The 23,659-nt window shown below is 38.7% G+C and overlaps 1 long non-coding RNA gene across 1 annotated transcript in view; it reads left to right on the forward strand.

Moving 5' to 3' along the window:
- LOC134478113 (uncharacterized) overlaps window positions 1-12,289 on the forward strand; it is a 47,854-nt gene extending 35,565 nt beyond the window's left edge. The window contains exons 3-4 of the long non-coding RNA XR_010050536.1: window positions 9,585-9,709; window positions 12,183-12,289. This is a non-coding gene — a long non-coding RNA (uncharacterized LOC134478113). The remainder of the gene's footprint in view (window positions 1-9,584; window positions 9,710-12,182) is intronic.
- Window positions 12,290-23,659: the final 11,370 nt, after the last annotated feature.

Genomic DNA, 23,659 nt, shown 5'->3' on the forward strand with positions numbered 1-23,659 from the left:
CCTCTCATCCTGCAAGAGTTTAAGTCATGATGAGAGTCTCATGGAGATGGTGTCATGAAGCACACAGGAAGAGAAGATATGATTACAGGGCACAGCCTGTACAGAGGGCCATTTCTCAGCCCAGTCTAAAACTATGAAATGAGAAGAACAAGGGGAGATGCTAACCAAACCTGATGAGACTTCATCTCACCTCAGAGCTCACGCCCATGGTGACACAAAATAACCAATGCTGAAGAGGTGGAGAAAGGGATCTTCTCATACACTGATGAATGTGAACTAGTACAATCACTATAGCAAATAGGGACTTATTTTTCCTCTCAAAAAAACTAGAAATAGAATTACTACATGATCCAGCAATCACACAGCAATGTATCCAGAAAGAAAAGCAGTATGTCAAAGCAACACCTTGCGCACATGCTTACGCAGCACTAGTCTCTGTTGCCAAGACACAGAACTAACCAAGGCGTCAGTCTGTGGATGATGGGCTTTTAACCACTTATCAGCTCAATTATTTAAATACATAATGACCCAAAATTGCATATTTTTGTTAATTTTTATAACAGGAGATATAAAAATGCCAATTTTATCAAATTTATTCAATATTTTTTTCTGTGTACAGTATATCTTAAAACAGTCAATGCATGACACAATGTTACAATCTGGACATTAGTATCTAGTCTCTTTATGAATTCTTTTTGCATCACTGTCTTTCTTTGAACAACATACTTTATACTGTCATGTTGGTGTTTCTTTTTTTCCCATGGGTGGTGTAATTTCAATAAACTACCCTAAAAAACAGAATGGTGCAGACATCAGAGATGGACATCCTGGTTGGTGCCTCGCTATCTCATATTTTTCAATTATTTTGCCTATTATACCTAACCTAATCTATAAATGATTTTTGAACGCCCATATTCTGAATAAATAACAAATTCCATACTGTTTGATCGAGAAGGTACATAAATATTTTATAATATTTTTCCTTGCTTTTTGATTCCAGGATAGCTCATTAGATGTTGGTCAACTCTGTCATGACCTGCCATAGCATTATTATAATCACTGACTATCATAATATAATTTCTTTACTGTCATTTCTTCCTTCAAGTGCTCTCATTTCTGTTTGATAACTAGTTTTCAGGGGGCTTTTATGTTTGTTTTTTTGGTACTGGGGATCAAACTCATGACCTCAACTTGTCAGGCAGGTATTTATGCTGCTAAGCTAAATCCCAGGCCCTAGTTTTCAGTTTTTTCTTTTGTAAATCTTTTGGCACTTCTTTCCTAGTCAGTCTCAGTGTTTCAGATGTGTCTGTTTTGTATTGTAAAAGAATATCACTGAGTTCTGGAAAAGTATAAAAACTAGATCTAAAGTATTTATGATAAGAGTTTTATAGATTGTAGCACAAGATTATAGATTATTTTCATAAGTAAACACAGATTATTACTTTTTTAAATTTTCTTTTACAAGAAAATAACCAGAATTTATTGTTGAATTTCACTAGAGAAAAATCAAAGATTAATACAACATTCTAGATTTAAAATGTATGCAAAAATCATCAATATAAAACAAAGAAATAGGAATATGAGAGTATTTTGTGCAAACAAGAATTGACTATTGAAATGACACCTGCCCTACTGACCCTCAGAATAGTCAGTACATAAACAAATGTGCTGCCTAAATGATGCTTGGGGTAAACTGTCACAAGGTTAAATTTGGTATATTTACACCATGGAATAGTATTCAGCCATAAAAAGAATGAAATCAAATTCTGTCACCTACAACAACATGGACGGAACTGGGTGACATTACACTAAGTGAAATAAGTCTGGAACTCAAAGACAAACACTGCATGTTCTCACTTATGTGTGGAAGTAAAAAGGTTGATTTCAAATAGAAATATGGATAACAGTTAATCTGGGTCTAAGAAAGGCACGAGGGGGGAGAGAGGATGAGGAATGGGTACAGTGGTACAGTTGGAGAGGAGAATAACTTCTAATGTCCTATCACACACTATGATAAATATGATGAACAACAATTAATTGAATGCTCCGCAATAGCTAGCAGAGAAGATTTTCAATGGTCTCAACACAAAGCAATCATGAATGTCTAAGGTGGTGGATGTGCCACTTGCCTTCATCTGATTATTACACATTGTACACATGGACTTAAATGACACACTATATGTCATAAATATTTATAATTACTATGCATTGATTAAAAATACATATATATATATATATATATATATATATCTTTCAAGGAAAGAAAGTACCCAAAAAGAAAAAAAAAAACTGGGATAGGGGAAAGGAGAAAAGAAAGAAGGGAAGAGATTATATGTGTATATATATATATATATGTATGTGTGTGTGTGTGTCTGTATATATATATACATACAGATATATACAAGATAGATAATTATACTCCTAATCTCTATAAATTCATTGATAAGAACAGTTTGCGCTTTCATTGTTCATTTTTTCCTGCCTAAATCTTGTAATCTGAACTACTACTACTAAGATAACAATATGCAATATATCAACTAGTATTAAAGTCCTAATTTCTTAAGCTCTGTATCTATCCTTTTGTTTTGCTTTTTAAAATTTAAAAATATATCTTTCAAAATAAAAGTTAATATCAGATAAAAAGAAAAATTAGGATATAAGATGAACAAGAAAAAAGAAAAAATCACTCATAAACCTCTCACACAGAGGTAACCTGTGTATATATTTAGGAGCATAGATTTTATGACTTCTTCCCATATTTAAATGTACACATTCACACATAAACACATATCACAAAGATCAAATCAGTGTGTGCACACTGTTTTAAAGGCTGTTGTTGCTCATTACTGAATTTTTTTTATTTTAATATACTGCAAATACTATCTTTTAATACAATGGCCCAGTATTGTACAATTGCACTTTGTACTCACTCACATAAATATTCTTTGTACTACTTAAGCAGAACCTAATTGTTGGATGTCTTTCCTTTTTCTTTAGTGTAAAGAATCTTGTAAAAAAAATCATTTTAAAATAAAGAGAAAGAGAGAGAAGAAGTTCCTTAGGAAAAGCAGTTACCACCAAGAAGATTCTTAGCATCCCACCCATGTTAATGTCTCTCTTTTCAACTATCAGATCTCTAAATGACTGACTATTTACAGTACATTTTTGTGGTGTTTCAAGCCATTTGCAAAGTAAATATTAACTATGTAGGTAAGACATAAGATCTAAGATTAGAGTAGAAAAAATGGCATTAGGAGAGTTCAAAGGAGGAGAGCAGGTGAGAACAACAAGTATGCTGGAGGTGGCTGGCCAGCAGGGGTTATAAGGTGTGAAGTCAGAGAAAAGAGGGAAGGAACAGGGAGAGGGCAGAAGGGAAAGGGGAGCAATGGGAGGATAGACAAGATCAAAGACGATACAAGCATGCATGAATACACCACCCAAAAACCATTATGCTGCATAATTAATATGCACTAGTAAAAAAAAAAAAAAAAAAAAAAGGAGGTCCTGCTGTAGAAGTTAAGGGTTGAATTTAAAGTGAAGCTACTTGTAAAAGCATAGAACTACTACTTATCTAAATGATGGGTCCCTGACAGTTATGTATAGCTCCAATTATTGTAAGGCCTCATACTAAATTCCATCCCCAAGTCCTCAAAACTAAATTTATTTTACTTAATTTTAATTTTAGAATATATTTTAAAGCTTCATGTACTTTCAGTTAGGTGTTGTCATTTAAAAACACATAAAAAATGATGTTGCACAAAAAGGTCTTAGAATTCCTGGTCTAGAAGGCCTTCATGAGCAGCAGTCAGGACTATGGTTCTAAAGTCTTTTTTATACTTAAATAATGTTTTTGTTAATGTCCAGAGACTGGTTCTACATTCCTTTTGCCTGTGACTTCTTACCTAAGGTTACTGTATCCTGAGGCAGTCAGAATGGAGACATCCAGGCCAGAGAACTTCCCTGCTCACGCCTGCCTCTAGTCTCTAACCAACAGTGTGATGACTAAGCCTTGTGCATTATCCCCATCATTCCTGCCTTCTCATAGTTCATAAATGACACTTTTTTAAAACCACCTCCTGCCTAAAGAGAAGGCAGGCAAGAACAGGCAAAAAGGCTAATGCCACACAGCAGTAGAATCACAAAAGCAGGATGTGGGACTGTCTTATTAACTTCATTGTCATGATGTGTTAGGAAATGCAAATTGCAGAAAAGGGGCAGTAACTTGTTAATAAATATGTTAATTAGGCAGAGCAAATGCATACTGCATGGAAGGAGGAAAATCACTGATTGTAAACTATACACGGCAGATTTCAGAAGGCAGGATGTAGTTAATAAAACTACCTTTATGTTTTATGTTGCCACTCTTTAGCATAAATAGCTAATAACCCATTTACATTATGGTGTTGGCACAAATGTAAATTAGCCCCCTTTTTGGTTTCTGTTGCCGCAATGCAATCTCAGTGCTAAAGTGTTGCATTTGGCGATTTCATTAAAGGAAAGATCTGAGAACCCAATCCAGACCAAGGGCCTGTTTCAAGGAATTTTACTATGAAACCAAAATTACACTATATATCCTTGTTCAGCACATGGGAATTTCCAGAAAGGGCTCCCCTATCAAATATTTTCCCCATCCACAGTTCTGCCCACAGCGTTGAGCTCCTGTGGGTGTTCAAAATGCCCAAATGCCCAGCTCGCCAAAAAAACACCTCACAGCCCCAAAGTTGCAACAATATGGTCTTGTGCAAATGCAGTCCTGACTTTGAGTGGGCTCTGTGCCTGCCAATTGGTAGCAGCCCCATGCGACAACACACAAAGAGATCCTTGTATCAGAGGGACGTTCACAGTTCCAGGTGGCCAGAGGACCAAACAGGAGGACCTGCGTGGTGCTTTACATCTGTGTGCCTCCCAGCCACAAAGATCCAGTGCATATGCTAGCAAATCCTAACAGCGCGCGTTTGTTCTCCAGGAACCAGTGGAAGTTTTCCATTTCTGGCCTCATTCATCTGTGGCCTCTGCCCCTCCTCACAGGGTCTTTCTTTAGTCATGCTGTGCAAGCAGCTCCTGTGTATACCAAAAGTTAATTTTACTACATACTTCAGTGTGTTGCTGGAGGTGCAATAAATCACAAACCAATTTCCAATTTTGTTATGCCTTACTTGATAAGGATGTGAAGCATTCTCTCCTGCGATATACATGTTTTTAAACATGAGGATTAGGAGCAGGAACACATCTCTTGATACATGCTTCTTTTTCAGGAGAAGTTTGACCCCTGTAGGTCCCATTAGAAGCTGCCTATTGGCGCTGCTGCTGCAGAGGACCTCTTAAGCAAAGTTGGTTTTATTTTCTTCTTTTTTGCAATTTCAGCAAATAAATTCCTCCAGATAAAGTACAAGTTGTTGGAGCAGTGTTGCTCTGAATTGAGTTGCATTTTTTAAAGGTGCAGAATAAAATTTATATGTATTTTTAAAGCTGTAGGCTCATTCTTGGACATAAAGAGACTTCCGTATCCTTTCTATAATTTTACTTTTTTAATTAAAAATAAAATATATGACTTTATAGGAAAAAACATGATGTTTTGATATATGTATATATTGCGGACTGGCTCCATCAAGCTACTTAACACATGAATTACTTCATATAGTGATTTTGTGGCAAGAACACTTCAAATCTACTCAGCATTTTTCAGATATACAATACTTATTATTAACTCTATCTACTTATTTTTAACTCATTATGATATATAAAAGATCTGTGGAATTTACTCCTCCCATCTAACTGAAATTTTGTATCCTTTGTCTCTCCCCAATCCTTCCAGCCCCAGTCCCTGGTAACAACCATTTTATACTGTAACAGTTTGAATTTTTACACTCTCCATATCGGTGAGATAATGTATTTATCTGCCTTTCTGTGCCTGATTTATTTCTTAGCCTGATTTATTTATTAGCATAATGTCCTCCAGACTTCTCAAAGATATTAACAATAACAGGATTTCCTTTTTTAAGGCTCACTAGTATTCTATTGCACACATGCACCACATTTTCTTTGTCTATTTGTCGATGGACACTTAGGCTGAGACTCAGTTTTGGCTGTGAAGTGAAGCCCACTATCATTTCAAACTCAGTTCAAGTCAATTCAATAACCATTTATTGAAGTCCTACTTTGCTGGAGACTGAGGTAGAAACATGAGTAAGATCTAAGCTCCTGACTTCAAGGACAGAAGCTTGTATTTGAATGGAGTACAGTTGGCCTTATATCTTCAAAACTAATCATCTATAGTTTTGGGGTTAGAAGCAGGCATGAGTTATCACTGCTTACCTTTCTCTGTTCCTTCAAGCCACCCAAGAATAGCAAGTGCCTTCCTATGTGAGCCCCACTGTTTTCAAGGTGTGAGAAAATGTCCATAATATGTAAGCAACTCACAAAGAAGACTAAGCAGATGTGCACAATGATTAGTATTGCAATCAAATAAATCTTACAACCAAGTTGATGTGGCACACATTTGATGATATGCATAATCATTATCATGCAGCCTGGTAATTAAGGATAATTGGTAAATAATTCATGTAAATTACTGTAATTGATACAGCCTTGCAGTTAAGCCAAGCATTTCTCGGGTCAGCTGAGTGGAGTGAGAACAAGCTTCTCAAATGAAACACCCTGGATCTGCTCACACAGAGGACCTCTAGCCCTTGCTCCATGGAACCTCCCATCCCATAGTCTTATGCTTCCCAGGAACCCCAAACTCACAGCTGAACCCACCCCCAGGGCTTCCCAGTTCTGATGTTTCCTAGGTTTACAGAGGCACTGGAAGGAGTAAAGTTTTCTCTCACTTACAGAACAAAAAAAAAAAAAAAAAACAAAAAAAAAACTCAACAAGTTTGGCTCAGACTTCAGGCTTCAGACTACAAGCCTGCAAAAAAGCTGAAGAAAGAGGATGAATTGAATCCTCTCCACAGCAATGAAGCTAAGGACTGTGACTTTCTTCTACTACTTCCCTCTTAAAGCCAGACCTAATTCAGGGAGCATCAAGGGAAACAATTCCTGCCTAAAATCTCTCTCCTGAAGTTCACATGAGTGACACACAAAGACTAGCACCCCTGTGTGCAAGGGGGCCCTTGCTCTTTTGTACCTAAGGTGCACGTTTACATGCCTTGGTTTCCCTTACTGGCCAAGGGTAGAGCAGCAGTGGGAACTTGATGGGTTCCCACTTATGAATGATATGACAGAAATCATTCTGGAGAGAAGAAATATAGCAGGGAACACGAACCAGTGCTGGGCCTTGGGTCACTGGGTGCCTCAGCAGCAGAGGAGCCAAGAGCCCAAAAGGTGGTAGAAGACCTAAAACACACAAACCCTTGAACAGAATATCCAGTAATGCACTGTAGTGTCTGTCCTGACCCTGCAGCCTGAGCTTGTATCCCTCCCCCATTCACTATGCAAGAAAAGTCATCTAGCACAAGGAAAGGCCTCAGCAACCTGGCTGTAGCAGGGCAAAAGTTAAGTGCATGCACATAAGCCCATCCACACACTCATCTGCGAATCTGTGTTACTATCCCAGGCTTACAAAATGTCTCCACATGGCAACATGTGTATCCATGGATAAGGCTCTAAGGGTAGGCTTCAGGTGCCCACTGCATCACAGTTCATGCTATTGCTCATGCCGCAGAATGTGCCTGCATCCTTAGGAATAAGAGAGAAATCATTTTGGAGAAAAGACTGTTCACCGGAAGTACTGGGCCTCGAAGGCAATGGAAAACTTTAAGGAAAGGATGGTCTCTCTTGAGATGTTGGAAAATATGGTCTGAGAACATTGGAAAGGCAGGAGGAGCTGAGGGCAAAGGAAGATTCCAATGAGTTCAGCTCTAGGGAACAGAAAGGAGTATTGTTCTCTGTGTAAGAACACTGGTACCCATTCCTGTGACATCATAGACTTGGGCAACAACAGGTTCACATAGAGCTACTAAGATTGCCTAAGGTGCATTCTCTAGAACCTCTCTCTCTCCCTCTTAACTATTAATAGGTCTGATGATCAAATAAATGTGGGAGTTTCTGGTGAAGTAAAATTAACTAAACTTATAGGATGACTAAAATTAATAAAAGTTTATTGTGTATTACAAAACTGCTAATAAGAGATTTAAAATGTGCTCAAAAATATAAGTATGTGAAGTGATAGATATCTTAATTAGCTTGGCTTAGTTATTCCACATTGGTATATGTGTATCAGAACATCACATTGTAACCCCACAAATACATTCACAATTATGAAGTAGCAATTAAAATTTAAAATCATGTTTTAAAATGTGATGATCTTCAATCCAATAACAAATGCTGGAGGGGATCTGGTGAAAAAGAAATTCTTCTCTACTATTGGTGGGAGTACAGACTGGTGTGACCACTGTGGAAATCAGTATGGAGATTCCTCAAAAACTAGACTTGAGGTCCCACTTGATCAAACTATTCCCCTTCTGGGTATCTTTCCAAAAGAATTAAAAACTACTACATCAGTGATATATGTGCACCAATGTTTAAAGCAGGATAAACTGGAAACTTTTATAGGTAAATGGATGCAACTTGAGACCATATGATTAGTGAAATAAATCAGACTCACATATGTAAACATCATATTGTCTGTCTGGCATGAGAAACTTTTCAAAGAGTAAATACGGTCTAAAATGTACAACAGATATTGTGAAATGGGAAGAAATTGTTCAAAAGGAATAAAGAACTACATGGTGGAAAGGGGAAAGGAAGGAAGGGAAAAGAGAAAAATAAAGTTAGTTATATTATTAGTATCTCTTAGTTTATAAAAAAGAAAGGTTTGTGCTAATATCAATTGGAGAATTTTTTATACCCATTATCTTGTACTCTGAGTAACTACTTTAAAGATAATATATTAACTATTGTTGTTCTCCTGTCATTTTGTTATGAAACTTTGTGTTTCCTTTTTCCATAAATTAAAAAATAAATGTGAAGATCTTCATAAGGCATTTAGCAGAGGATGTGGCCAATGGCTAGGACAGGCAGTGGTGGTGGTAGAGATGTTAGCAATAGTGGTTGTTCACAAAGAAAGAGGGAGATGGATTTTCTGATGTAGCAAACTCCCTAAAGAAGCCAGTTACAGTTTGGATGTGTTAGTGTGGGAGTGTCATTATAGTTTGAGAAAGAGAAGCAAGGGATATCTGGGCTGCATATCCAGGCCCTCACTACAGAAGGAAGAGGATCTAATTAAATTTCTCATTTCCAAGAAGCATTTCAGGGTGTTAGACTAACGATTTCAGATATTATCACTCATGTTTCAGAAATAAATCTTCCTTTGGGCACATAGAAACTGCAAACAGAGAAGAGAGTCTAATAGGATGAATGCTTACTTTTTCAAGTGATATCTCAAGCCTGACTAAGATGTGACAGCATAAACATTTCTGACCCAGTGGCTAAATAGCTGATACTTCTGCAAATTCATTTATTGCTCTCTGGAGATCTCTCAAAAGAACAGCAATATTTTGTTCTTTCCAAGATTCAAATGAAAATACCCCTCCTATGATGATTTTTAATGGGCATGTTCTTCATTTTTCACTTCCACTCAGCTCCCCCAGCAGCTTTGCTTCAAGTAACAGGCCACCATTCCCTCTCATTTCCATGCGGGGCACCCATCTGGAATGGAGTAGTGAAGAAAGATATTGCTCTTTCGGAAATCTCCCTCCCACATGAGGTATGTGAAATGCAGAACTGGTATTTTTAGCTTTAAATCTCTTTATCAGGAGTCTCTCATTATCTAAGTCATCTGTTCCGAAAAGCGTGCAGCCACATCAATAATTTTATGGCTTCCTTTGGATCTCAAGATAAGTTTAAGATCCATAAATTTTCTTCTGTGAATACCTCCCCTCAAAATTGACAACCTCTGGGTCATCCTTGGGGATGTCTGAAAAGCAATTGAAATTGTAACTCTTTTCTTTGTGCAGAATTTTAGCTACAATGATGGGTTTGATTTTAATCTTGTCCATTACATGTTCCCTTGAAACAATTTTGTTGAAAATCAAACATTTGAGAAGATATTAAGTGATAACATAACAAAAGCCTATAGGACATTGTGGCCAAGGTCTGTCATGCCCTATTTCTGCCACCTATAAACTGAAAAACCAGAGCAAGGTTTGGGATCTCTCTGCTTCTTTTTCCTCATCTGAAAAATGGGTATATGAAAGGACTCATATTTTTTACCACAAAGGCGTGGCAATTGTTGGAGGAGATAGATACGTTTACCCAGATTTGAACATTAAACAATATGTACACGTATTAAAACATCACATGGCACCCTGTAAAAAGGACAATTTTTCTGAATCAGCTAAAAATTTTTTTGAAAGATTCACCTCAAAGAACTGGTATGAAGATTAAACAAGTGGTAAGTAAGGAACTGAAAAGAGTGCTGAGCACTCAAACTTTAATTGTAATGCCATTAATATTAATAGCATTGATTGTAGTTAAATAATAGTAACATTATTATTCCTCAATACATGTAGCCAGTCTTATTCTGCTGCAGAAGTTTAAAAATTACTCTGTTCTTATACAATGTTTCCTGATAACCACTACATGAATGTTAATTCTACCACTTAATTGATTCTGCATGAAAAATACCAGTCCTTCAAATAAATACCCCTACCTTTACCTGTTTACCTCTTATCTCCATCAATAAGAACTTGCATGTGTTCAGGGTAAATGCTAAAAGCACATACCTCATGATAAGAATGCAGCTTTCAGTCACACAGCACAGGCCTCAGAGAGAGGGTTCCACTATTTTTTCATCGATTTTAGGATCTATTTCTCAAGGGTACATACTAAACATAGCAGGATTACCTATGTTTATTGTTAACATGACATAGCAGCACATGCAATGTCTACATCTCTGCAACATTTCCTTCATGTAGAGACTGCCGAGTAGTTGGCACAGTACAACAACAGAAACAAAGCTCTGTAAAGTTGATCAATTTATCCTACTTTGAGAATAAGAAAATAACTCAGTGTTGTGGTTTGAAAATTGGTGGTCAACTTAACGCCAGCTGGATTACATCAGCATACATTGAGAGAAGATGCTCCACCTGAGGAGGGTTTCCAGGATAAATAGGTGGAGAAGAAGAGAGCTGTTGAGAGGGACTGAGGCATTAAGGAGGCATTGTGGGTTCTCCTACGAGTTGCTGTCTGAGCTGTTGGTTTTCCTGGAGAAGTTTTGGTCCTCACATCGAGCATTGCTTCCTGACTCCGGAGGAGAAAACATGTGCTGCTTGGTCTCCAGGATGAACTTGTCACGCTGTTTCCTGGCACGTACCCGACTGTGCTTGTGGTCGGAGGAGCTCGGGGCCTCCGTGTCACTGAGGACAGCTGTGGTGCCTCTCAGGACAGCCCACTCTTTGTTGTGAGTGTGACTTCTCAGCTCCAGTATAGAACCCTCATCTCACTAGCACAGCTCCTTCATCCTGCTGGCATAGACTTTCTGGCTGCCACCGCTGACCCTTGGGTCTTCCCGGCACGGATCTGTAAAAGAGACTGGCCCCTTCTTGTGGGCTCTGGGCCTCCCGTTGGACTCGTGGGAGGCAATGTCCTGAGCTCTGGGTTTTTATCTGGACTCATGTGGGACATGTGCTGTGGGGTTTAGACCCTTGACTAAATAATCTATGTCTTTGGTGTTGTGGATAAATTTCCTGCATTTTCCGGTGTTAACTCCTGGTGATCATTATAAAAATATTATAAACTCCATGTCCTGATCTGAATTGTTCTCTGTGTACAACCCCTGACTACAACACTCAGTAAAGGAGGGAAGGTTACATATAATATGTTGACATCATATATTTTATATTATATAATTACATATTTGAAATTATACATTATTTAAACATAAATACATAATTGTACACACACATTCTGCACACCTAACATATAAATACACACATATGTGGTATACATAAAAAATAAATACTTGTTGCCTATGCAGCCAGCAGTGGGAAAATGATTAAATAAATAAATGTTGGGCTTGATTACCAGAGCTAGGATAAAGAGTTGAGCACTACCCACCCTAAGGTGAGTAGCCTGGATAAAATATAAGGGGCAGGAAGAGGGCTACTGTTGTTTGGTGCTCATCATTTGTGGCTTATTGTTTGTCTTGCTGCCTTCTCCCTTCTGTCTGCCATGAACAGTTTTTCTTCTGCAATGTGCCTGTGCCACGCCACCCTGCCTTGGAGCCAGCCAACTATGAACCGAAACCTCTACGAACTTGCAGCTAAATAAATCTTTCCTCCTTTAACCTTGGGTGCTGGGTATTTTGTTCCAGCAATGAGAAGAATAACTAAGAAAATTTTCAGTCAAAGGAAAAATTAGGAGATGTAAATGTCATTAATAAGGAAATCATCAAATACATTGTGATGCATACAGGCTACCCAAATTATGCAGCACCATTAAAAACAATCAGGAAAATATATGTATTGATAGATGAAGATATCTAAGACATATTGCTAAGTGAAAAATGCAGGTCTCAGGTCAATCTGCAAAATTACATGCCCTTAAATACAACTGAGAGTCTGTGTGTGTGTGCATGTGTGAATATATGTGAAAGTACAGAGTCAAAAATTTGAAAGGTTATGTCCTAATTATTAATAAGGATTACATCAAGGGAGAGAAAAGTGTGAGATAGCTAAGGATGGCCAAGATCTACTCTATTTCCCTCTTTATCATTGGGAGGGGGGGCTAGGGATTTAGCTCAGCGGCATACGCACCTGCCTGGCAAGAATGAGGTTCAATCTCTGGTACAAGAAAAAAAAGTTAGAATTTTTTGGTTTTATAGTTTAATAATTTTGAATGCTATATTATCACGCCTACTTTTTTAAATGAACACGCAGAGATGGGAGAAAAAGCAACTTATATTTGAAACAGGGCCTATTGACAATGTTTTTATATATTCTGATTCATTTCCTTTATAGTTGGCATATTATTGAAAGGAAAAATCAATCAAAATATGTGAGATGATAATGGTTGTTTGTTGTTACCTATTTTAGTGGATGATACAGGTGCACACTTCAAATCTTGCCAGTCAATACTCCCTCCCCTAGTTGTTATTAGTGTTACCAAGATGCATTAGCTAGAGTTCACCAAAGGAACAGGTATATGATATATATGACATAATATAATACACATGATATAACATATATGATATAAATCAATGGTGGTGAACCTATGGCACACATGTTACTGTGTTCTTAAGACAAAAGATATTAACATATGAGTTGTTTTTTTCTAAACTAAAATCTCAGTATTTGGGTTTAATTGCAGTGCTGGCACTTTGTGATAAATTAGTGAGTTTTGGGTTGCAGTTTGGATGCTCAGTCTCCAAAAGGTTTGTCATCATTGATATATACAATTTATAAAGAATTTTACCAAGTAAGCTTACAATAGCCACCTGTACAGTCAGAGATAAAAGAACACCAAATAGCCATTTGCTTGCTAGAGATTCAAAAGATCCAGTCCAAAGCGGAAGGCCTGGATATCAGAGTCCACTGTGAGTCTGTTGGAAAGTCAAAGGGTCTGCACTGGAAGGCTGAAGGGTCTGTGCTAGATGCCTAAAGAAACTGTAGACAACATCCAACAACAATGGCAAAGGACAGAGCTCCTCCATAAAAGTCCAAAGGGGTCATCCAGAATACAAGCCTATTGGCTGGTGCTGCCTACATGTGGGTGGGTCTTCCCCCCTGGTTTGCAGCTAACATGTCAGTCATCCACACACATTCCCGGAACACACTGCACTAGCACACTAGGCATTGCTCAGTCTGTTCAAGATAACAACACAATGAACTATCATAACAGACAACTATCAACTGCCCCCTTTTCCAAGGAGCTGTCTCACTGTTTCCACCCTGCCTCAGGAGTAACTCTCAGCCATGATTCAACTAACTCAGATACCAAGGCTGGCCTCCAGATGGAACCAATTCTGTAATTTATATCAAGAACTCAAGAATTGGACCAAAGTTGATGTATATGGAGACCACGTGATTACTTAACTTCTTCCCCAGAGCATCGGTCAGATTTCTCTAAACAAACAGAACAAACAAGAGAATATATTGTATCAAAGCAGGAAAGAGAAGGGAGGGGAAGGGAAGGGAAGGGAAGGGAAGGGAAGGGAAGGGAGGGGAGGGGAGGGGAGGGGAGGGGAGGGAAGGGAAGGGAAGGGAAATGAGAGAGAGAAAGAGAAAGGAGAGAGAGAGAGAGAGAGAGAGAGAGAGAGATTGAATTGGCTCACATAAATTATAAGGCTAAAAACTCCCAACATTTGTAATGGAAAGCTGGAGACCAGGACAGGTGAGGGTGTGACTCCTGACTGAATCCAAAAGGCCTTAGGGAGGCAGTGGTGTCAGTTCCAACCCAAGCCCATATCAAAAGACAGAGAAAACGGATGTCCCATCAGGCAGAGAGTGAATGTACTGTCCAAGCATTCAAGGCACAGGACGAGGCACCCCAGTGAGGAGGGCCACCTGCTTTCCTCAGTTTACTGAAACCAGTGTTTCAGCCTCACCCTCACTCACAGTGTCACCCAGAATAACGATTAACCAAATATCCTGGTAGCTTTCTCTCGTGTGCCTTCTCCCAAATATATTCCCTCAACAAATCACATAAACAAGGATCCCACTAGGGAATATGATTTAAGTCACTTAAGTCATTTAAGTCAAAAGTACTAAGCAGCCATATTATTTTCTAATCCTCATGGCATTAGGTAGAACCACATTTTGAGAAGCAATCGACCTTAACAATTAAAAGAATGGAGTTTAAGGTTAGGGATTTAGCTCAGTGACATAAGTGCCTGTCTGGTAAGTATGAAGCTTTGAGTTTGACCCCTAGTACCAAAAAAAAAAAAAAAAAACCATAAACAAACAAACAAAAAAAACCAACCCAATAAATAAATAAAGTCCAGAGTTTGAAATAAGATGTACCTTACTTTATGACCCAGGTTCAAAATATATATGCCAGCTGGGTGACCTCAGACCATTCACTCAAGTTCTGTTTCCTCAACCTTAAACTCAAATCTTGCTTATTAACTCATTTTTTAAATTTTAAGTTTTTGGGGGGTACCTGGGATTGAATTTACAACCTCATGCCTGCCAGGCAGTGCTTGTGCCACTGAGCTAAATCCCCAGCCCTTCATCAACTTTAAAATAGGGATCATTGTGGGGCTCTGATGCTTAATTTGTTGTGAGGACTCAACTGGCTTCTTGATAAGTATTTGTCTGGTGCCTAGAAGAAAATAATACACGTAGCGTTCATAAATCAGTACTGGGTTCGGAGTAAAAACTCAACAAAGACTGTCTAAAGAGAGCCAGTACTGACAGTGCCTGTAATCTCCATATTTTGGAGACTGCAGCAGGAGGATACCATGAATTCAAAGCCAGCCTGCACTATGTAGTGTCATAAAACAACAATAAAAGAAAAAGCTTGTCTAAAAAATATTCAGGTGTCAGTGAGAGCCTGATGTCTGTCAGCTCACCAACACAGACATAAAAACCAGGCCCCTCGCACATTTTATACCACACACAACACCTGTCACAAGTATCAGTGAGTTTTCCAGACTGTGTCAAAAATTGGACCAGGAGCAAGGAAAGACAATCAAACCTCCTTGAGAACACGAAAAGTAAAAAAGTACTCACAGCACAGCAGCACCCGCCACTTTAATCATTTAGGGAGCAGCACAGTTTCTACACCGTCGCCTGCCCCGCCATTGCACCGGCCCCTTTGCCTTCATGCTCCCTCCTTATTTTCTCTGCCTGCCTTTCTTCTCACGCCAGCCTTCTTCCTCTTCTAAAAACAATGGAGTTCTCCCAGTACAAGCTACCTTCCAGCTTCAGCTCCCTGATTTCTGCAACCAAATCCCAGGGACTAAACAGGAAAGGGGACATCCCACCCTCTGACAAAGCTCTTATGTATAGTTCCCAAAGAGGAGAAAGTTGGCCTTCATTTTACCTGTGAAGAAGTTGAGACTGAGAGAAGTCAGCTGACAAGCCCAGGTGAAAAGGAAGAGGTAGAATTTGAACCCAGGCCTGCTTAATTCCACAGTCAGTGTTCTCAAATGTTGTATTACCCCCAAAAGTCCCCAAGAGGCCACTTGGCAACATTCAAGCCCATGGCAACAATCTGTACTATCACCTCAGCCAGATGTCCCTCAGAGATGCCAGAGCTTTGAAGGGGCCTGGGTAAAAACAGCATGAATTATTCAGCATGATTTCTCAGTCCCATTACAGAAACAATGCAACAAACACAAGCTCCTATCTTCTGCGAAGAGGCGATTTTCTATTCAATGGAGATGCCATATTGTTTTTATTTTATTTCTTCAGGCAAGTTGTTTGTGCCTACCAGCTCTTAGACTCTCTTCAACTTGGAATGGGAGAATGGAATAACTCAGTGCATAATGGAATACTGTTCAGGGAGTATTTGATGATTAACTAAATGAATGACAGTGTTTCAGTGGTATGCAGCAGATGGTGAATAGTGGGAGGCATACAGGCCAGAGTGGGTAGACATCTATTGTTGAAGAAATTTCACTCTCAGTATCATTTGAACCCAAAGAAGGTGAATGCCATCTTCCTCTCTTCATAATGGTCCCACAGATCCAGACCCATGCCCATTTTACCACCTGTTTTGAGGACTAATTTATTTGAAAGGACAAAGTATTTGCTTTTGTTTTATTCGGTTTTCAAAGGAATTCCTTAGTCATTGAGTTATTTCAGGCCCTAACAAAAAAGGAAAGAATTTTCAAATGACAGTGAGCTAACAGCTTCAATAGCATTGATCTAAGACCAGTGGCTTTGAAAACACCAAGCAAGAAACACTCTTACCTTGGCAAAATAAGATCAAGGGCTGACATCAATCCTTCCACACATCAGTGTTATACTCCATCACTGCCATCCTGGAAGCATTTGCAAAGGGAGAAATATACAGTGGCAAAATGTTAAATTGTGAAACTCCAGAGTAAAGGTTAGTGACTCTCTTAAGGTCACTGCTCCCTCAAGTGTCTTTATGACCTCATGAAATCCCCTCCCTCGATGAATTTCCTTAAAATTACAAGAACCTGGTAGACAGTCAGTGGCTTAAAAGAATTTTCCCATGACATTTAGCCTGTTTTCAACTCAAAGATGCCACAAATAAGTAGTAGCTTTGAATAAGTCACTAAATGCCTGCAAGTCTCAGGTCCTCCTGGATAAAATGACACTGGCATCTATACTCTCCAAAGCTCTATCTTAACCCATTTAGGCTGCTACAATAAAAATGTCATAAACAGGAGAGTTCAGATGCAACAGAAATTCATTTCTAACAGCTCTAGAAGCTAGGAAGTCTGAAATGAAGCACCAGTAGGTTCAATGTCTAGAAAGGGCCTTATTCGAGGCTGGAGATTTAACTCAGCGGCATAAGCGCCTGCCTTGCAAGCAGGCAGTCGTGAGTTCGATCCCCAGTACCGATAAAAACGAAAAAGACAAAAAAAAAAAAAAAAAAGTGGAAAGGGCCTTATTCATGGTTCATAAATGGCACTTTCTTGTGATATACAAATGATATCAGGATGACATAAGACCTCCAAATAATCCAAATAACATAAGGGAAATACTGTAACTCCCAACTCACTAGATGTCTGATATGTTGAGTTCATGTTCCCCAGAATCAAGGGATGAATTCTAAGGAACAACAAAGGTTCAGAGCAGGAAATATTTATTGAGGGAAAGAAAGCTTCTGTCTAACAGAGACAGAAAGGGACCTAGAAAGTGGGGTTCCCACAGGCTTACTTCTTGAAGTTTCATAGAGCAATATAATGAGGTGGATATGGAATCATGAGGAGGGTATAAGGTGGTACAAAACTAGGATCAACCAATAAGATTACAAGTAAAGTCACTTAGATAATATTGATCCAATGGAAAATCATGAGGTAAATATAAGGTGGGACAAAACTATGATCAACTAATAAGACTGCAAGTATAGTTGCTTAGGTAATATTGATCCAAAGAGGAAGCAAGTCACATAACAAGTATGAAGGGAGAGAACAAGGACCCTTCCTGAAAGAGATGGGTCAAGGTCCTGGTCCACCACCCAGGTGACTGATGCTTATTTAGAATATCAGTCTTTCTATTTGTCCCTCAGAAAGTGTGTGGGTGTAGTCATTCTGTCCCTGTCCATAGGCCTGGCCTTCAATGATTGTGTCTTCATCCACAGCTGTAATCTGTACTGACTCCTTTAAGGGCCTAGTCCTGCACAATATTTCTGCCTAACTTAGCTATCTATAATATGTGCTGTATCCCCACATGGAGGAAGGCAAAAATGAGCCCCTTCAGCCCATTTTTGAGGACATTACTATGACTTGAATGTCTCTTCCAATATGTGTTGAAAATTTAATCCCTAGAGCAACAATGTTAGAAAACGAGCCTGGCAAGAGCTCTACTCTCACAAGGACTCTACCCTCGTGAGTGAATAGCATTATTAGCGTAGGATTTAGTTATCACCGAGTGGGTTTGTTAGAATAGCAAGTTCTGCCCCTTCTTGATTTCTTTCCCTTGCCTTCCCTTGCCCTTCTACCTCCTGTCATGGGATGACACAACAGGACAGCCCTCACAAGATGCCAGCACCCTGATGTTGAACTTCTCGGCCTCCAGAACTGTGAGAAATGAACTTCTTTTCTTTACAAATCACCCAGGCTGTTATTCTATTATAGCAACACAGAACAGATTAGAACAGGCACCAATCCCATTCATGACCTAATCATCTCCTAATGGCCTCGCTTCTTATTACTACTGCATTAGGGATCTGTTTCAACCCATGAATGGTTGCAGGGGGACACATTCAGACTATAGCAAGTTCCTAGGGCTGACATATCATAAGCCAACAAAAACTCAAAGAGAAGAAAGTAGCAACTGTAACACCTATGACTGTCATCAGGTTTAGAGGCTCATTTGTCACAAGTTAGAAATGGCAGTTATGGACCACTATACCTTTATCTCTAGATTCAGCTTCCCTCCTAAGCTGGGAAACGTGTGATCTGTTCAGGGAGAAAGTGCAGAGGCTGCCATCAAGGTGTTGTGTGTGCAGAGGAGCAGCCTTTTCACTCAAAGGAATTGCCTAGGTGTCTTTAAAAAGAAACACAATAGTTAAATTTGAAATGATCCTTTGGATATAAGCCTATTTGTTAAAATAATGGAAAAAACAAAGATACAAGAGGGTCTCTGATTCCATCTTCATTCCTCTCACTTAACAACAACCAAAACAAAGTCAATTCCAAAAATAAAAGAACTCTTCCCACTTACAAAGATCTGTGAGAGGAATCACTATAAGACTCTAAGGGCATTTATTGGTGCATATGCTTCAGAGCACACTGAGAATCAGATTCGGAAGATATAGCCTTAATTTCAAAGGCTTATCTGAGGTGTGTCAGACCTGAGTATCAGCCTCCATGTTTCTCTGACCAGTCCTGCCATCACTCTTTCCTCCTAAGTTAAGCCTCTTTTTAACCCTGGGAAACCCAAGTTTTTCCCAGATAAACTTGGGAAGTACAAACCACACATTGAATGAGCACAGCCTCACACAGGCGTGGGCTGGGGGTGTGGAGGAAGGAGGAGATCAAACTGGGAGTCAGAAAGTGGCCACTCCCACCATTCACATTTTTCTGTGTAGAGTCAAATCAAGGGGAGCTCAAAAGTCTTCTCCAGGATATCAGGAAAGGCCTCGTTAGGAGGTAATGTTTAAGCTAACGCCAAACTGATAAGAGGGAATCTGGCCTGGAAAGAATAGGAACAGCACATTCCACTCAAAAGAACAAGATGCACCAAGAAGCCTAGAATGTTTGAGAAATGGAAAGAACAATATGTCTGAAAATTTGAGGGGTACAAAGGTTCTGAGATGAGCTTGGGGAAGCGTGCAGGGACCAGACCAAACAAGACCCTTGTCTTGTTATGGGCTCTTCCAAATCAGAACATGAGTAAGGATTTGAATACAAGTTGCTTATTTTGAAGAAGCACAGGAAAAGAGCTAGAAAGTGAAGAAAAGATCAAGAAAATAAGACAGGGAGGCAAGGGAGTCAAGATAGAATGTGTTAGTCAGTTAAACCATTGGGGATGACTGAGACTTAATCCCTCAGGGCATCTCTGGAGACTGCACAGAAGACACCTGAGCATTCTACAACTTGAGGTTCAATATAATTGAGGTATTTATCTGCCATTGTCTCTGTCCATCACTGACTGAGCCTTTCTTCTAGCCCATTAACTTCCAGAGACTTTCAGTCTGTCCTTCTAGCAGCCAGAAGACCTCAGATAGAGAGGTGAGAGGCACTCCTGGAGGAAGCTCCCCGAGTATGCAGGTATTCAAGTCCTGAGGGGACAGGTGGAGAAAATAGTATTCACAACAACAGTGCAGACAAAGATACAGACTCTGGATTTTATGCTGAGTTCTATAGGAACCCATCGAAAAGTGTTAAAACTGGACAGCAACACTTCCCACTCTTTAAAATGATTGTTCTTGCTACTGAGTAGAGAATAATTGGAAAGAGGGTAGCAGCACAAAAGTAGAGGTATTGATCATTCCAAATCCCATATAGTTCAAGAATAAGTAGTTCCTCAGACTTCTCTCACAGAGGGTAACCCCAAGCATCTCTGGACCTCATCTACCAGCCGCCATCTGCTCCCAAAGCCTCCCTCCCCTTTACTATCCTATAGATGTTTAATCTCACCTGTGATCATTTAGATTCAAGCTCTCACAGAAGGACACATTATTCAAGACTTTTGCTTACTAAATTGTCTCACAATTTGTCATTTATACAAAGATTAGGTGTCGCCTTGCTACATAACAACATTTTACATCTGCTAACAAAGGATGTAGGAAAAGCATTATACCTTCAAAAAGCAATATTAGATTGGATGGTCTGACTTCACATTGTCCTGTCTCTTGTGCTTTACTCCGATGTCACCTATAACAAATTACTTAATGTTGCCTAGACTATAAAATGGGGATAAAGTATCTTCCATATTGGGGCATGGTGGCACATGTCTGCAATCCCAACATTCTGTGAAACTGAAGCAGGAAGATCACAAGTTCAAGCCCAACTTTGACACACTCAGTAATTTAGCAAAACCACGTTTTAAAAAACAACAAAGAGCTAGGAATGTAGCTCAGTGTGAAAGTCCTGAGTGCAATCTTTCACGCTGAAAAAAAAAAATCCTGCCATACAGAGTTTTAAGCAGTAAGATAGCATAAATACCTGGCACATAATATATAGTCAATAAATAGTTGTGCATTATGATTATTACTAATGTAAAATAAGTATTCAAGTATGTCCTTACTACTGAGTGGTCCCCCCTAAAAGTAAGAAATAATCAAAATGAAATACACATACCTAACTTTGTTTATTCTGATGATCTGCCTAGTTTCAAGTAATCCAAGCCAAAATTTTTTCTCATTATCCTGAAAAAATGAATATTGGCTGTATGCACTGTTCCTTGAACATCTAAGAAATCTTTTGACTTATTGTCTGGACACTTCAGAATGTTAGTGTGAAGAATGCCAAGCAAAATTTAGGGAATAGTAAGAGATGCCTACTATTCCTCATGCCAAAATCAAAGAAGAGCATTTTCTTTCTTCTTTAAGTTATCATATGGGTGAACAATAATTTTTGCTGGAAATTCAAGATTTACTGAGAAAAAACCATAAATATAATGTCAAGGATGGGCTCTTATTTTATTTTCACCACTGCAGTGAACAGCTTAACTCTGAAAACAGTTGAAAGCTAATGGTTTGCCAATTATGAACTCCTCATGAGAAAGTTAAGTTGGAGACTATTTGGAATTTGTTTTCACTTAAACCCATCTTCTTATGTCTATAATTTTAAATGAGCCAGCACAACAGTCTTCATTTATTTAAACAGAAGTAGAAAATTGCAACACTGACTCTCATATAGATTGACCTTTTTAACAGATATTGTATTGGAAAAATAATTAATTCATGACTCCCCTTTTTCGTACCATATCCTAAAGATTATAAAGCTTTCAGACTGAGTGGAGACACTTCCATTAGAGATAGAACGTGAAACTTGGAATTATGAGACTTCATCTCTGGACTTCAGTTTTTCCATTGGTATAAAATGAGGGGGCTGAACTACAAAATGATCATAAGTCTTTGGGTTTAAATATTCTATGCTATCAGATGCTGCTTAGGCAACTAAACTAATGTTTCCTTTTGAAAAAGGGAGGCAGAAGTGGGTACAGCAAGAATAGGAGATAGTAGTTATCCTGAAGATGATCTCCTGAAGCCACTGTGAAGAAGTTCCATGAGGAATTAGTCAAGTGAAAAAACCTTCTACTCCCATTGGAAAGATGAAAAGTTGACTTTCTCTATAATTCTAAAATATCCAAACTTCATAACACATAGCTTTCAAAGCAGTTTTGAAATCATTTCAATAGTTGTCAACATTGTCAGGATCCTTCTAAATATTTAATAAATTTAGCAACTGCTAGATTTTATATGTCTGAGTTCAAAAATTCCCTTAGCATTTTATTTAAAAATGTGTTTTATCTTTGCACACTCCAACATTACAAGGACCATGGTTCCTGTGGATTATATTTGACAGTTTCTTCTATTAGGTGCATGCTCATAGAGATCCACGATGTTCTTTTGACAATTTCATAGAAAAGATGTGTCTTAAAAGTTCAGAAGGATATGGTCAGCTTTAGCAAATCCCCTTTCTCTCAACAAATGCATAAACACAGAACATATATAGAAATAATATATATATATATATATATATATATATATATATATATGATGAAGCTGTCAAAGTTGGAGACAGAACTAAAACATTGAAACAAGGATTATGCCCGATGTTGCCATATGTGTTTTGTTCCTGCCATTATGAAATCAATATAGGATGCTGATTTTCAAACTTGAGTATGGATCAGAATTACCTGCAGGAATTTTTGAAGCAAGTTTCTACCCTCCCTAACCCACCAAGCATCTCATATTCAGTAAGTCTAGGATGGGGGCTGAGAGTTTGCATTTCTCACGGGTTCCTAGGTGCCTCTGGGACTTGTGGCCCAGGAGTCACACTTTGAGAGTCACAGGTAGGGAGAAACCTGTGAACAGCCAGTAAGTTGTAGCCTGTTTGCCATTATTTGGGTTTTAAATGTCCCTTAAAAATCTATATGTTGAAGGATTGGTATAGGCCATGGTGCTACTAGGAGGCAGTGAAATCTTTAAGTATGAGAGGAAGTTAGATCTGAGGTTGTGCCCTGGGAGGGGACAATGGGGCTCTGACATTCTTCTGTCTCTACTTCTTAGCTACTATAAGTTAAACAGGCCTCCTCTACCATAAACATCTACCATGATATTCTATGCCACTACAGGGCTAAAGCAACAGTGCCAAGTGGCCATGGACTGAACCCTCTAAAATCATGAGCTTTTTTTTCTTAAAAGTTAACTTATCTCAAATATTTGCTACAGTGACAGAAAGCTGACTTAACACTGTTCTTCAAAATGAAAAGAAGTCAGAGAAAGAAATCTAGGCTCATTTTATTTCTTCCTTTTTTGAAGAGAAACCAGAATATATTTCTTCCTTAAACTCAGATTCAATTAACATTTACTGAGGTTCATGAGGCACTGTGTTAAATGCTTT

Source organism: Cavia porcellus, unplaced genomic scaffold (genome assembly GCF_034190915.1).
Source record: "Cavia porcellus strain 051 isolate PalLab524CR breed Dunkin Hartley unplaced genomic scaffold, mCavPor4.1 scaffold_11, whole genome shotgun sequence".
NCBI lineage: Eukaryota > Metazoa > Chordata > Mammalia > Rodentia > Caviidae > Cavia > Cavia porcellus.